Source organism: Oreochromis aureus, linkage group 3, assembly GCF_013358895.1.
Source record: "Oreochromis aureus strain Israel breed Guangdong linkage group 3, ZZ_aureus, whole genome shotgun sequence".
NCBI lineage: Eukaryota > Metazoa > Chordata > Actinopteri > Cichliformes > Cichlidae > Oreochromis > Oreochromis aureus.
In genome coordinates, this window is record NC_052944.1 from 104,261,536 (window position 1) to 104,277,645 (window position 16,110).

Here is a 16,110-nt window from a genome sequence, read left to right on the forward strand (position 1 = left end):
GGGTCCGGAGCACTAAGTGTTGAGATCCACACTGGGACTATCATCGACGTACTCCCAGCTTCGCCTCCACTCACACAGCATGATAATGACGATGTACTTTCTTCAGCTGTGCCTTGTGTTGATGGTGCTCCTGCTGTAGAACGACCTTCATGCAATGGCGTTGGGTGACTCTTTCTGCATATGCCACACATGGCCCTGTTTCTACAGTCTTTAGAATTGTGAGCCTTTCGAAGACATGCAAAACACAACTTATTTTCAAGTATGCATTTTTTTATCCTCTAGAGACATGTCCATAAGCCTCTTGCATTTATGTATGGAATGGTTCTCATTACAGCAAATATATTGGCTATTATTTTAATTTTGTGTTGATGTGTTCCATTTCTTTGGTTTCTCTGCATCTCTCAAGTGGATTTCACCAAGGTCAGATTTGGTGGTGGAGCTTGATGGAATTGAGGGGTTCATATTTGTGGCAAGCGTGTTTGCTTTTAAACGCGTCATCTCTCTTGGCTGTGCCTCTGCAGATTGCTTTAAGGCATATAAGGATTGCATGTTATGCGTGACTCCTTAGAGATGAAGGAAGCAAACTCATGAAAGCTTGGATAGTCGTTGCCCTAGCATTTAACCTATCCCATGCTTGTTGTTAGGCTTCTTCATCTTTTCTGTAGAAGCTGCCTTCAAGAGAAGGTTTTGCCTCACCTGCTATGTACTATTGCAGGTAGAATAGCCGGTCTGCATGGTCAGAGCATCATGTCTCTATAAGAGCTTTGAAGCATTTGCTCCATTCTGTGAACTTCAGAGGATCGCCCGAGAATACAGAAGGTTCTGGAGTTGGCAAGTAAGTGAGAGCTAATGACTCTTGTAGCGAAGGGGTGTGTATCACTCACTTTGCTGAATGGAGGACTGTGTCCCATCTCTTCCCTCTTCTTCAGTGTAGACATTTAACTTTGCCTGAATGACATCAATGTCCCTCTGATTTTCAAGTTTTCTCAACTGCTGACGTTGAGCTTTATTGGCAGCTTACATATCAATTTCAGCCCTCTTTGCAGCCAGCTGAGCAGCCTCTTCCACCCTAGCTGAAACGCTAGGTGACTCTGAGAGATTTTTAGAATTGTGACAGCTGGGTGCAGTAACTCTGGAGGCTGTGGATCCATATATGGACCTAGTATATTCATTATCAAGTAGCATGCGTAACCTTGATCTTTCTGCCACTGTGTCAAACTCACCTTCATCTTCAGTTAGACATACTCTCATCAGCTGCAGCAAGTCGGTCGTCACAGCTGAGCAAGCATCAATTTTTCTTCGAATTTCTTGACTTGGTGAGGTTTGGAGTTGAATTGTGTCATACTGTTCCTTTAATTCAGACTCTAGCTTCTCAGCCTCATCCATAATATTATACATGTCACTCTCAGAGCATACTTGCTTTAACCTTGTGTGAATGTCTGTTACGTTGCTTTTCCATTTCTCATATGTTGCTTTGAACCTCTTCTCCTTTTGAGTTAACTCTTGATCTTTCAGTTCCTGCATTTTTGGCATTAATCGCCTTTCACAAGAGGATTTTCTTGTTTTTGTCTCAGATTTCTCAGATACAACACTTTTACCTCTTCCAAATCCCATGCGTCTTGTACTTCTGGCATAACATCACGGTGACTATGACCATCTTTAGAAATTTTCCAACTTTAAAGGGGCTATCTTATGAAGAGAACAAGATACCCAAGGTAATTAAAGAATGGAATGGCTGTAATAGGCAGAGAATTGTTAAAATTAACACAAAGGCACTTTAGCTTAGACTCTTACATATGACAGCAAACAAACCTTCAGTTTCAGCCTTCATCAAGCTTGCAAAAAATTGGTAAGAAAACAACGATCATTTCCAGAACTTCCAGAACAGATTTTCTTTTACACTCTCGGAATTTTGAACGCCATCTTGTCCGTTATAACCAGTGTTGGGACTAATGCGTTATTAAGTAACGCGTTACAGTCACTACGTTATTATTGCGGTAACGAGCACAGTAACTAGTTATTATGCCAAAACCAGGAACGCATTACTCGTTACTGGGATTTAGATAGGGTCGTTATTCGTTACTTCGTGTGGTGGCTATCGCAGAGCTTCCACAGATTCAGTAACATTAGCAAGTGGTGGATGAGGGAAAGAGGAGGCAGGAGGAGCGGAGATGCGAGGCGGCCGCCGGTCCGAGTGTCAGGTGAACTGAACTTCAGGTAAGAAGTTATGACCTGCAGTCTATCTGGGTCAGATATAAACCAAGTTTAGGTGCAGTTTATTTTCAATATGCTGACTTTTCGTACTGGGTACTAGCTAGCATGATGGAGTTTCTATACAGCTGGGTGGGTGCTATGATGTTACTGATGTTTATTTTGTTCATAAGGTTAATTATTAAAGTTGCCAACCATCCCCTAAAAAACAGAATCGTCTCGTATTCAGAGAAAATATTTCGTATTGAGGTGAAAAGGAACGCAGTTTGTCCCGGACTTCAGCTACAATGAAAAAGACACAAAGCTGGAGTTGATCCGTGTCTTTATGCTGCAGCTGTCTCTTCTTCTCTCATTCTCTCCTCCTCCCTCGCCTGTTGCTACTTCAATCATGAAACTGATCAATGATTAGCTGTTCGGCTTTTCTGTCGGAAGTCCTGTCTCTCTTGTTTGTTTAATGCCCAGTGGATGTCGCACTAAAAAACAGCAGCACATTTAAGTGTGATAAACTGTTTTTAGAATGTATTTAATATTAATTTCTAGTGTCAGTACCTTGGTGTTCATCTGAACAACAAACTGGACTGGACTCATAACTCAGACGCCCTCTACAGGAAAGGGCAGAGCAGGCTGTACCTGCTGCAGAGACTCAGGTCGTTTGGAGTGGAGGGCCCACTCCTGAAGACCTTCTATGACTGTGTGGTGGCCTCAGCCATCTTTTACGGTGTGGTCTGCTGGGGTGGCAGTATCTCTGCTGGGGACAGGAAGAGACTGAACAGGCTGATCCGAAGGGCCAGCTCTGTTCTAGGATGCCCTCTGGACCCAGTGGAGGTGGTGAGTGACAGGAGAATGGCGGCTAAGCTGTCATCCCTGTTGGACAACATCTCCCACCCCATGCAGGAGACTGTGACAGCACTGAGCAGCTCCTTCAGTGGGAGACTGCGGCACCCACGGTGTGGGACGGAGAGATTTCGCAGGTCTTTCCTCCCCACTGCTGTAAGACTCCACAACAAAGACTTTAACTGATCAAACACACACATGTGCAATAACACTAAGTGCAATAATCTTCCTGGCATCGTTGCATTTTTTACTCAGTTGTATATAGCACTTGTATTCTATTTTTATCTTATTGTATATTTTATTCTATTTTATTCTACTGTATATAGTATTTTATTTTATTCTATTCTGTACAGTTGTGTACTGTATTTATTCTTATTTTATTTTATTCTAATTTTTGCTTCATAACTTTTGCACTGTCCACTTCCTGCTGTGACAAAACAAATTTCCCACGTGTGGGACTAATAAAGGTTATCTTATCTTATCTTATCTTAGTGTCAGCTGATGTTTGCTGGAGCCACAGCTGTAAAGCTGCTGGTCATGATGTTGGTTTGGTTATCTGGTGAGAGGGAAACATGAAGATGAAACCAGGAGATGTCCTTACTGAATCATCAGAGCTGAACAGGTGATGGAGAAAGAAGCTTACCTTTTACGTGACAGGAATGAGTTGAAGGGAAGTTATGAACTGTTTCTGAGAGACAAATAACACCAGGATCATTTTTCTACGTAGCTGACAGCTGGTAACTGTTCAGGGGCGGATCTTGCAAAGTTTTGCCAGGGGGCCAGGTAGGGCTTAACAGGGAGAGGGGGGCACAAAGAAGTACTTTTCTTTCTTATTCTCATTTAAAATGTCTTTTAAAAAATAATTATCTGAGTCTTACAACAAACGATTGATATATTGGTGCATATATACCATCAAAACAGTGTACACCACTGTCACAGCAGCGTTTGTTTTCATTCAAAGGCTTTATGATTTTTCCTATAATGTCAGGCCGGTCTCTAGTCAAGGTCCCTGGGCCGATTTTTTGTCCCAGTCCAGGCCTGTATGCAGTTCATCTGCAGTCTGGTGTTACCTACTCGGAAGGCAGAATTTCCGAGTTCTGAGTACAATCGAAAGCACCACGACTACAGTTTTTGCGTTGGATGTAAAAAGCGCATGTGACGTAGGCTAGAATCATGGAGGCGGTCAACGACGGGATTTCTCTCGTGGAAATATGCACATTATTTTTTCCTTTATGTTGGTAGGTGGAACACTGCACGTGTGGCAAGTAAGCAAGCTAGAAGACTGGCAGTCTTGTTATCCAATTACAGAAACAACACATTAACAAGAGAATTCTGAGTAAAACCAAAGTTACTTTCCTGAGTAACTACTTGCTTTGAAAGTAACGTGTAACTTGAAGTAACTGAGTTACTTTTGATAGAAGTAACTAGTAATGTAACTGAGTTACTAATTTAAAGTAACTTACCCAACACTGATCGGAGGTCACTATAATCAATATTGTATATATATGTATATAACTGGCATTATTATTTCATTCTATTATAGCATCTTACAGGAAAGACCCAAAATTGTATTCCATTGTACTTTATTAGCTGCTTCGGTAAAAAACAAATCAACAATGCAACAAAAAAAAACAAAACAACAACAACATTGCAAAACGACATACTGGAAAACAGTTATTCATCACTTGTTTGCTTCAATACAACACTTGGTCACATATATGCGTGACTTTTCGTGGCTGTTTTGATCTCGCTCTCCCTCTTAACCAATCAAATCTCGCTGTGGTAGCAGCTTTAAACTCGGTATGACCCAGGTTGATAGAAGGTCCCCAGTCTGGTTCGTATCCCAGCATTTTGTAGGCTGGTTTTCCTGTCTTCTGTTGTAATAACTACAACAGAAGACTTACCTTTGTGGAAATGCTTGGAGCAGACTAACATGTGAGCTGGAGTGTTCTGAAACGTTATATTTGGTCTTCGAATGGCTACAATCCAGGCCATCTGTCGGCTCTTTGTTACTTGAGAAACATGGCTTGAACACGACTTGAACACTTTCTCTTCCACGACGTAATCCGATAAAAACGATCTCTTTACCTGTCGGCTTCCCATGGCTGACATGCGACCGGCTATTGCAGTTAATAATACAACAGCTTCTTGCCATTCTTTGTGTTTCTTTTTATCGCTGTGTGACTGTTTTCATGTGAAAGCCTCTGTGCGCTAGTACCGCTTGCCACTCGTACCTACAATTCTTTGCGGTTTTACCCCGGAAATGACGTCACATTTTCAATCTTTATTGAGACTGTGTCAGCTCCCAAACAGACAAAAAACAAACTAAATACCAGCAACAAACAACTTAAATATAATGTAATCACAAAGACAGAACAATACAGTATCCACATCTGAACCATCATTTAGCCCAGTCTAAATCACTGATTGAAGAAAATAAGAATAACCCTAGGTTTCTCTTCAGCACTGTAGCCAGGCTGACAAAAAGTCAGAGCACTGTTGAGCCAACCATCCCTTTACCGATAACTAGTAATGTGTTGGAGTGATTTTGTTAAATGATGTCACTGTTGTGCTTCAAGTTGTAAACCTTGTGTTAAACAGCATGATCAAAGACATTGCTTTGTTTCTGACCATAGGGTTTTATTATAGGCACATTCTAGGTGAAGGGTCTGTTTTCTGGTTTAGTAAACTTCTTGCCATTTATGACCTCACCTGTGTTTGTGTATAGTAGCCTGTTACAGCAATCAAGCCATGTACTGGGTGAGTGGAGATGACCCAACAGGAAGTCTGACAGAAACGATACCCACACACAAGCGCGCGCGCCCACACACACACACACACGCCCCCCCCACACACAGAATACAGATACTGATTGTCTCTATGCATGCTCAATCATCCAGGTAAGTAAAGTTCCAAAAGGGTCAGGGCTCTGTGTGCGGGCAGGTGGAGATGTGGATCCAAGTGCAGGACTCTGAGACGGAAATGTAACTGAAAACTACAGCTTTATTGCTGGCACCAACAAAACAGAAACCAAACATGAAAACACTAACTGGAAAACGCAGGCAGGATCTGAGGATAAGACGCGACACTGAGCAAGGGCAAACACAGGGCTAATATACACAGGGAAGTAATCAGGGAAAACAGAAGGGAGACACAGCTGGGAGAGATTGGGGCTAACGAGGCAGGGGAGCGAAGCTAGACACACTAACATAAGGCACACTCCTTCAAAATAAAACAGGAAACAATAAACCACTAAACAAGGACGCAGACTGAGAGGCAGAATATAACACATGGAACTCAAACAATACATGAGACCACAATTCCTTAAACATGGATAAACAGAAACATGAAACTCGGTTCTGGGTCAGTTTGACACAGTATTTTGAGTTGTTATGTTTTGGTTTATTTTTGGATGATGGATTATTCTTTATGTTTCTCTGGTGCTTTGTTGGGTTTTATGATGAGTCTGTGTTTTTCTGTGAATTTGTGTCATTTTGGTATGTTTTTGCATTATGGATTGTTTTCTTAATCTCTTGTAGTGCTGGTGTTGATGATGATGATGATGATGCGACAAAAAGTAGATTCTGTTCATCTGGACGTAGCGTTTTGTGGGAGAAACATTTCATCACTCGAGCGGCGATCATGGCTCAAGAGTTAACAGTTCATCTTGCAATCGGAAGGTTGCCGGTTCGAGCCCCGGCTTGGACAGTCTCGGTCATTGTGTCTTTGGGCAAGACACTTCACCCGTTTCCTACTTGTCGTGGTCAGAGGGTCCGGTGGCGCCAGTGTCCAGCAGCCTCGCCTCTGTCAGTGTGCCCAGGGTGGCTGTGGCTACAATGTAGCTTGCCATCACCAGTGTGTGAATGGGTGGATGACTGAACGTGTAAAGCGCTTTGGGGTCCTTAGGGACTAGTAAAGCGCTATACAAATACAAATACAAATACTCAGCTGACTGCAGGTTTCCCCAATCTTATAAACAGTACATTTGCATAATGATTGAATCAATTTGCGTGAAAAGGGAAGGAGGGGGCCTAAGGGTACATCTTTTGCCATCTTACAATGCTGTGATTGCAGCCATTCCCCAACTCTCTGTGAATGGTACTCATGGCCTTTGATCAGTGGACTTTGATCAGATGTTGTTGATCAATGGTCATGAGAATTTGCATAATTAAGATTAAGGAACTGACCTCCCAGCCCATTGTTTCTTCAGTGGGCTGGTTTCAGTCATTATGCAAATGTGCTGTTTATAGGATTGGGGTATAATGTCGGGCAACGTTAAGAAAATGAAATATCGCGATAGAATATGGATATAACATGCGCATGAGCAGTGCCTTTGTTTTCGTACGCACATAGCTTAAAAAGTGTGCTGGCGACGGAGAATGAGAAGGGCGAAAGCGGATCATAGAATGAAACAGATGAACCAGAATTGGTTTGTAAAAATGCTGCAACTTTAGTGGTGTGGAACTGGTTTAGCTTTCCTTCATCAGGTACACAACAAAGCACTATTTTTGGTAGCGCATGCTAGCGGGCCAACGTTATTTCCGTGTTTTTTGGAATATACGGCACCCTTAAAATCAATCCTTTGATTTTTCTGAAAATCGACAGTGCCCCTTATAATCCTGTGTGCCTTATGTATGAATTCTGGTTGTGTTTACTGACCTCGAAACAATTTTATGTGGTACACGGCACTCGAAAATCTGTCAAATGTTTTAGTACGACTTTGCTAAGCTACGAACCCGCACCGCTTGATGGATTGTTGGAGCATTACCGCTATCGTAGGCAGGAGCCTCGCAGTGTGATATACGTACTGTGTGTCAACATAATATTATCGTATTGTGTGTGTATAACCTCTTTTTAAGTTTTGTGGATATTCTACATGGTTACACTGAGGATATGTTGGACAATTTCCACTGGAAATCTTTTTTGTTTAAACTGCCAGCAAGGAATTTGCATTTACACTGTTAAATTTTTATATAACTTTAATGCACATTTTTTGCACTAATAAAGTTGTGGAGTTGTAAAGTATTTTGTCTAGTGTCAATTATATCGTCAGTTATATCGTTATCACACATTTTCAAATGTATATCGTGATAAATATTTTTCCTCATATCGCCCTGCTCTACCCACAAAACGCTACGTCCAGATGAACAGAATCAACCTTTAGAGAGATACAGATACTATTGTTGTTTAGATATGCTTATGAATGTCACATGTGTTTGTAAAATGCATATTCATGAGTGTAACCAATAAAAGCAGCCTGCAAAGGGAAGCTTGTTGAAGAAGTTCGGAGGCAGCTACTTCCCTTGCGGCAAGTGCAACAAAGAGCTCTGTGCGATCTTGTTCTTGAGTGAGTGTCTGTTTATCCAGCAGTTTCAGGAATATATCTCTGACAAATGAATTAATTCTTGAACTTTTTAACAAATAAAATTTTAATCATTAGAGAAAAAATTACCCATAATTATCTCACAGATGTAATGTTATCTACAGGTACTCTCAGTACCATTGATATTCATTTAGAGTCTTTTTCTCCAATTGATCTTTCTGAGTTAACTTCAATAATTGCTTTAGTGTTTTGTTTTTTAAGACTTGAGTATGAACTTTTACAAAATGCAGCAAGATATTATAAAAAGTTTTATTGATTAAAAAATACACTATATCAGATTCATATCGGTATCGGATATAAAAAAGTGGTATCATGCCATCTCTAGTTGGAGCCTACAAAGCAACACCCCTCCCACATTGGACAATCGGACCACCTCTCCCTGTTCCTCATACCTCGGTATTCACAACTCATCCAACGTGTGCAACCTGCTGGGGGGACAATTAAAGTCTGGCAAGAGGGGACAGACGCAGTGCTCCAGGACAGATTCAAAAACACGGACTGGAATACGTTCACCCACACAGACCTGGACCAGTACGCCTAATCTGTACTGGATTACATCTCCAAAACTACAGACAGTGTCACCACCCAGAAACAGATCACCATGTACCCCAACCAGAAGCCTTGGATTAACCGGGATGTTCGTCTCCTCCTAAAGGCCTGCAACACCGCCTTTAGGTCAGGAGATGCACACGCCTACAGTACAGCGAGGGCTAAGCTAAAGAGGGGTATCAAAAAAGAGAAACACCATTACAAAAATAAGGCAGAAGAATACTTATCCAACTTTGCATGTGGCAAAGGCTCCAGACCATTACAGACTACAGGACCATCAACTTTTATGCTCAGTTTGAGCGAGGGAATCTAACAACTACAACCAAAGCAGGCGTGACGCGGGACCACCAACCACTGGCTCTCCCCCCACCGATGTAGGAGAGGTGCTGAGCAGGATTAATGTCCACAAGGCTGCAGGTCCTGATGGCATCCCCGGGCGTGTTCTCAGAGCGTATTCTACCCATCAAGCCTCAACGACTAAGCCCAGTTGACCTCACCCCCATCATCACAAAGTGGACACCCTGGACCCCCACCAATTTGCATACCATCAGAACAGGAGCACAGAGGATGCAGTCTCCATCGCACTGCACTCTGTCCTCTCACACCTGGACAACACCTACACCAGAATGCTGTTAATAGGCTTCAGCTCAGCATTTAATACAATCCTCCCCTCATAACTCATCAGGAAACTGACAGACCTAGGCATCAGTTCCCTCATGTGTAAATGGTCACTGGACTTCCTGACAAACCACCCCTACAAACCCTCCTTGGTCTTCTCTGTGTTGAGCAGCAGGTTGTTTGTGTCGCACCACTCAGCCAGACAATCCACCTCCTCCCAGTAGGTGGTTCTTCCTCAGAGTCCTCAAGAAGAAGAGGCGCTGGTGAGCCTTCTTGACCAGCTTGGAGCAGTTGGTCGTCCAGGTGAGATCCTCGGAGATGTGGACTCCCAGGAACTTGAAGCTGCTCACACGCTCCACAGCCGTCCCCTTAATGTGGATGGGTGGATGTGGGTCAGCATTCCTCCTGTAGTCCACGATGAGCTCCTTGGTCTTCTCGGTGTTAAGCAGCAGGTTGTTTGTGTCGCACCACTCAGCCAGACGATCCACCTCCTCCCTGTAGGTGGCCTTACCATTGTCATTGATGAGGCCAATCACTGTGGTGTCATCTGCAAACTTAATGATGGTGAACCATCGGTAGGTCTGCAGTCGTGGACTCTGAGGAAGAACCACCTGTCCTCAGACATCCTGGTGAACTTCTATCGCTGCACCATCGAGAGCATCCTGACCAACTGTATAACAGTCTGGTACGGGAACTGGTCTGCCTCGGACCGGAAGGCATTGTAGAGGGTTGTGAAAACTGCCCAGCGCATCGCCGGAGCACCACTTCCTGCCATAAATGACATCTACTGGAAGCGGTGTCTGAAAAGGGCTGGGAAAATCCCCCAGTCACCCATCACATGGACTCTTCACCCTCATGCCTTCTTAGAGGCACTACAGGAGCCTCCGGACTAAGACCACCAGGTAACAAAACATCTTCTTCCCTACAGCTGTCAGACTCCTGAACTCTGACTCCTGACATCAGACCCATGTTAAACTCATGGACTGAACTTACAAACACCCACAACCACCTACACACACATAATGGGACAAAAACAAACAAATGGACAAATGTACCCTCATACACGCAATAATAACATGGACTGAACCACCAGTCCATCTTATCATAACTGCACTACTGTATAATTCTGTATAACTTGCATAGTTCATATTTCTGTATAGCTGTATATTTTCATATTTCTGTATAGGCTTTTTTTATTTTCATATTTCTGTATAGTTTTTACATAATTGTATCCTGTTCATAGCCTGTACATAGCTTTTACAAAACTACAGGAAGTACATACTTATAGTTATAGCATATTCATAACATACCTTCATACCGTGTACATTATTTGTACCCTAATACCCATAACAGACCCATTTCTGTAATATATACACACACACACACGCGCACGCACACACACACACACATACACACACACATATATATTATTGCTAATATATGTTTTTGTAATATATCTATATCATATCTATATCATGGCTAAAGCACCTCTGGATGAATGCAAACTGCATTTCATTGCCTTGTTCTTCTGACATGTGCAATGACAATAAAGTTGAAATCTATTCTATTCTAATTCTAGTTGTAAGCTCTTCACCTGAACTCCGAACCTGACTTCCCTCTTTGCCTTTTTTATTGACAGCAGTTACACACAGTTCAGTTATTGACGTGACAAGTCAAGCGTATCTGAGCAAGTGTGTGTCTGTCTGTGCTTGTGTGTGTATGTGTCTGGGTGTCATTTCCTGACACCACATATGGCGTGACCCTTCAACGACATCTTAAGTTGCTTCATTTAGGGGATGACATTTTAATAAACCAACATGTGTACCAAGCATGTAAAAAGCAGAAATGAACAACTTGTGGTTTCTAAACAGGAACTTGTGGTTTCTAAATGTGAACAGAAAATTACAGAGACGAGACAGCTTCCTACATCTTATATATGCACAGAGGCCAAAACCCAATATGGAGAAAACACTTGATCAGCACATAAAAGCAATGGTCATGCTACCTTGCACAAATGACAATCTTAAAATAATCAACTCTAACAATGTGGATCACACACTCGTGTAATCCAAGGGCCAAACCTTCATTTATAACCTGGAAAATAAAAGCAACTAGGTTATCTGCTTGGCGTTGCCAGCACACCCTCACTATACGTTTAGGCGGACCAGATCTGTCCAGCGTGCTCAACATTGTTGGGAAGGTTACTTTTAAAATGAATTCCTCTACAGATTAGAGAGTACATGCCCCATAATGTATTTTGTAACGTATTCCGGTACTTCCAAAGGCAACGGAACATGACCTGACGGCAGTGTGGCAGGCGCAGGCAATCGAGATGGGGTGGTGACACTGATGGCTGATGGATTCCTTGGAGCCTCCAACAGAGACGGACGGCTGAGCAAACCATTGGGACCTCCAGCGGAGACAGAAGATTGTTGGACAGGGCCTACAGACCCTCCAGCAAAGACAGATGGCTGAGATTGACTTAAGAACTTGAGATTATATTGAGACACCTTAATAACAAGGTTGTCAAGTTAATCTAAGCCATCTGGTTTTGCTCGTTGGTCTGGTCCAGCTCTGTTACCTGTGGTTGCCACCCCACCACCTGGTTCTGCTTCGTCTCGTCCTGCTTGGCTTGCATGTCCACGTTTAGCACCTCACCGTCACCATTTCCAGGCCAGTGGCTGGGCATCTTCAGTGTCATGGATGACCTCCTGAACTCTGTCACCACCATCTTCCATGCTGCCAGCCTCTATATCTGTTCAGTCGCCGCTGATGCCATATTCCAAATCCTTAACTGCTTCGTTGACACCGCTGGCTGTGCAGCGCGGAGCATTTTCTGCCATGGACTCCTGACCTTTGGGTCGTTCTCCAGAATTGTTTGTTCTTGAACCCTTGTGCTTTTGGCCTCTGGGTCGACTTCCTAAACCAAGGAAAATTGGACGCCTCTGTGGAAGACCTCCCAGTCAACCCCCCAAACAGTCAGATTATGAGCTTTTGTGCTGCCAACCTCCGTGTCGACCTCCAGAATTGTTTTGTTATGAAATTTGTACCTTGGACCTGAACCCAAATGCAGACATGGATGCAACAAACAAGCCTTTATTTTGGCTGATGAAACACTACAGAAACGAAAGCAGGGCTAAACCAAGAGAAGCAAACTAAACCTAAACTGGGTGAAGCTAGATATAACAACAGAGGGAAAAAAACCTGAAAAACAGGAAGGTGGCAGACGAAACGCTGGGAATAACAAACAGACATGATATGCAGAATGACACACGCAGACGCTCTGACAAAGAACAGAGATAACCACACTCTAAATGTGCGCACAAGGTAACAAGGAAATGGCACACAGGAGGGAGACACCACTGAACCCAATTAAGCATGTAGCAAAAAGGAATACAAGACATGGACCCTCTGAGTAAAACAGGAAACACAGAACACAGGGAACATCGAGTACACAGACCAAAACCTAAGGACTAGAAATAAAAAAAACAGAAACAGAAACAAACCCCGGATAAAAACAACACCTCAACTGTGAAACTCCCTTTGTCTTTACGGTGTATTGACACTGTTGAACCTTTTTGAAAGCAGCCTAATGTTTATTCAAGGGAGATTTTAGGCAATATGTTACTGTTGTTATTGTTCCTTTTATCATTATCGTATTTTTATTCTTATATTGAGGTGGGTGACAATTATTTGACAATTAATATATATGTTGGCAGAAAGAAAGGGCACGGCAGGAAACTTTTTTTAATGAATTTCCAATTAGCTTCTTTTTTTTTTTTTTTTTTTTTACAAGAAGTGTAGTTCATACATTGGAATAAATGTCTTTGTTCATTCTCTTATAGATAGGAAACTCAAAAGATTTTGAGTTCATGCACATTGTTAAAGAAGAACCTAAAACTTTGTGTCACAATTATTTCTAGTCGTTTCAGAATTTTCAGTGGTAGACAAAATCATTGGTAAAAGGTAAGTACATGAGCTATATAATACCATAAACTCTACATGTACTACACATAATAGTTTCATACTTGATGTTTTATAAACACTGAATATCAGGGCTACATCATACATAAATGACCTCAGGGATCTCCTAGGGACATAGCGCTGTAAAGGTTCAGTGATGTAGGCTGGTGCTTGTCCATGAAGAGCATTAAAGGTGAGAACCAGAATCCTAAAATGGACTCTGGATTCAACGGGGATCCAATGCAGCCGTATTAGCAGCGGTGTCACATGAGAGTACTTAGATGTTTTGGTCAGAAGCCTTGCTGCAGCATTATAGCAACTGACTGATGTAGCCCTGATATTCAGTGTTTATAAAACATCTAGTATGAAACTAGTATGTGTAGTCAGTGGCGGTCCTAGCCTGTTTGGCGCCCTGGGCGAACACTCCCTCTGGCGCCCCCCCACACACACACAAAACATGTTAAGGATTGTACATTAACATAAAACTGTTGTCCACACACACATATGAAGAGAGAGAGAGTATGCATAGTATGCAAACAGCTACCAAACAGCCATCATAATTCGTCATACAATGAGAACAGGACAAATCAACAATTGACAATGACTAATTAATATTAAAATCTGTAACATAATGTATTGTTTGGAGTTTAGTTTGTTACTGTTACTATTTTTACCATTTCTTCTTGGAGCAACTGTAACCCACATTATTTCCTTAGGGATTAATAAAGTATTCTGATTCTGATTGTTTCAGGATGAGCTGCCATTATCCAATCACACATCTGCTTACCTGTATCTTTTGCTTGTTTCTCCTCCTCTTCTTTACTATTTTTTCTAAACTGAGCACCTGATGGCTTTGAACTTTTCTTGTCCATCTTGGTTTTAATTTTGCACTCCAGTATGAACACAAGTCCCCTAACCAGAGGATCACCACAACATAACCTAAAAGACCTGCACCTTAGTTCACAGATTCACTTTGTCTAGGTTTTATTTCTGAGATTTCACACAACCCAGGATTCAAATCATGAATACATAATGGGCTTGGATTTACAACATTATGAATGAAATGTGCTCTATTTGGAAGCAGCAGGTCTCCCTCCCCTTTCCACGGGTTATGTGTGAGACTTTAAATCATCAAACTGTAAATTATAAATTTTAAATTGTTATTGATCCCTTTACCCCGAGTCCTAAAGTGTGTATTTATTTTCTTACTCTACTATATTTATTGTTTGTTTACTTGCACTGCTGTAACTGGAGCCTCGTCGTCTCGTCTCTCTATATACTGGACTGTATGTAGCGGAGATGACAATAAAGTTTACTTTGACTTCAGCAGCGCGCAGGCGCACCGAGGGCTCTCGCGCTCACTTTTCGTGTAAATCAGGGGTCTGCAACCTTTTACACCCAAAGAGCCATTTGGACCTGGTTTCCATGCAAAAGAAAACACTGGGAGCCGCAAATACTTTTTGACATCTAAAATGAAGATAACACTGTATATATTGTTTTTTATCTTCATGCTTTGTGTGAACAACTAAGGTGTGCTGCTTATGAAATCCATGAAGTGCAACAGAGAAAATTAAATTATATTTATGTAATCAACACATTTTGAACTCTTAAAGAAATATAACAAAAGGAAAGACACCAACCTGAACTAAAATGATCCATGTAGCAAACAAAAACTGTTATCAGCCGCCACCCTTATATCGCCTTTGGGCTGTTGGAGCCTTGACCTGACTCTTAAAAAATAATTGGAAAAAAGCACTATGCTGCTGAAAAATGGATATTTGCAAAATTCTGCCTAAATATGTATTTTACCTGGTTAATGCGTGCGGGGCGTGGTTTGCAGCGCCGCTGCAGGGGAGGCGGACGCACCTGAGCGACCCGCAATCACGCCTCGCTGCCTTTACGTCTGCGCTATCTGTGATGTTGTGTTGTTGGTGGTGTATGTCGGGCTGTGAGCTGAAAAGCTACAGCCGGCTGTATGCGTACAGCAACCGTGTGTGAAAAGTGCTCAATAAAGAGATGCTCAAAAGCATGTTCATGGAAACATCGTCGGGTCTGCCGTGATTTGTTTACAATGGGACTTCTGATCCTGAACCTCTGCGCACAGAGTCCGCAAATCGGGGCTATACGAAGTCAGTTTACGCAGGACTGTAAGCTGTCATCTGTCAGGCGTGAACGGTGTTTGTCTTTAACATAGTTCACGGTGGAGAACAGCTGCTGACATAATGTGGATCCGAAGATCCATAATTGGCCTACCTGGGGTTGAAAGTCTCGATAAATGCACGACGTTTCGGCGGGTACACCGGCTTCCGCGAGTGTGACGCTTATTTTGAGTGATGAAAAAATAATAGAATATAATTTTATTTTTATATTTCAATATCACAATAATCTTCCATTTTAGAACTACGAGTTAAAAAGAACTAACATAAATAAAATACACTTCAGCTAAATACTTCTAATTTATTTGCCCAAACCACGCGGAGCCGCAGTATAAGGACTAAAGAGCCGCATGCGGCTCCGGAGCCGCAGGTTGCCGACCCCTGGTGTAAATGGTA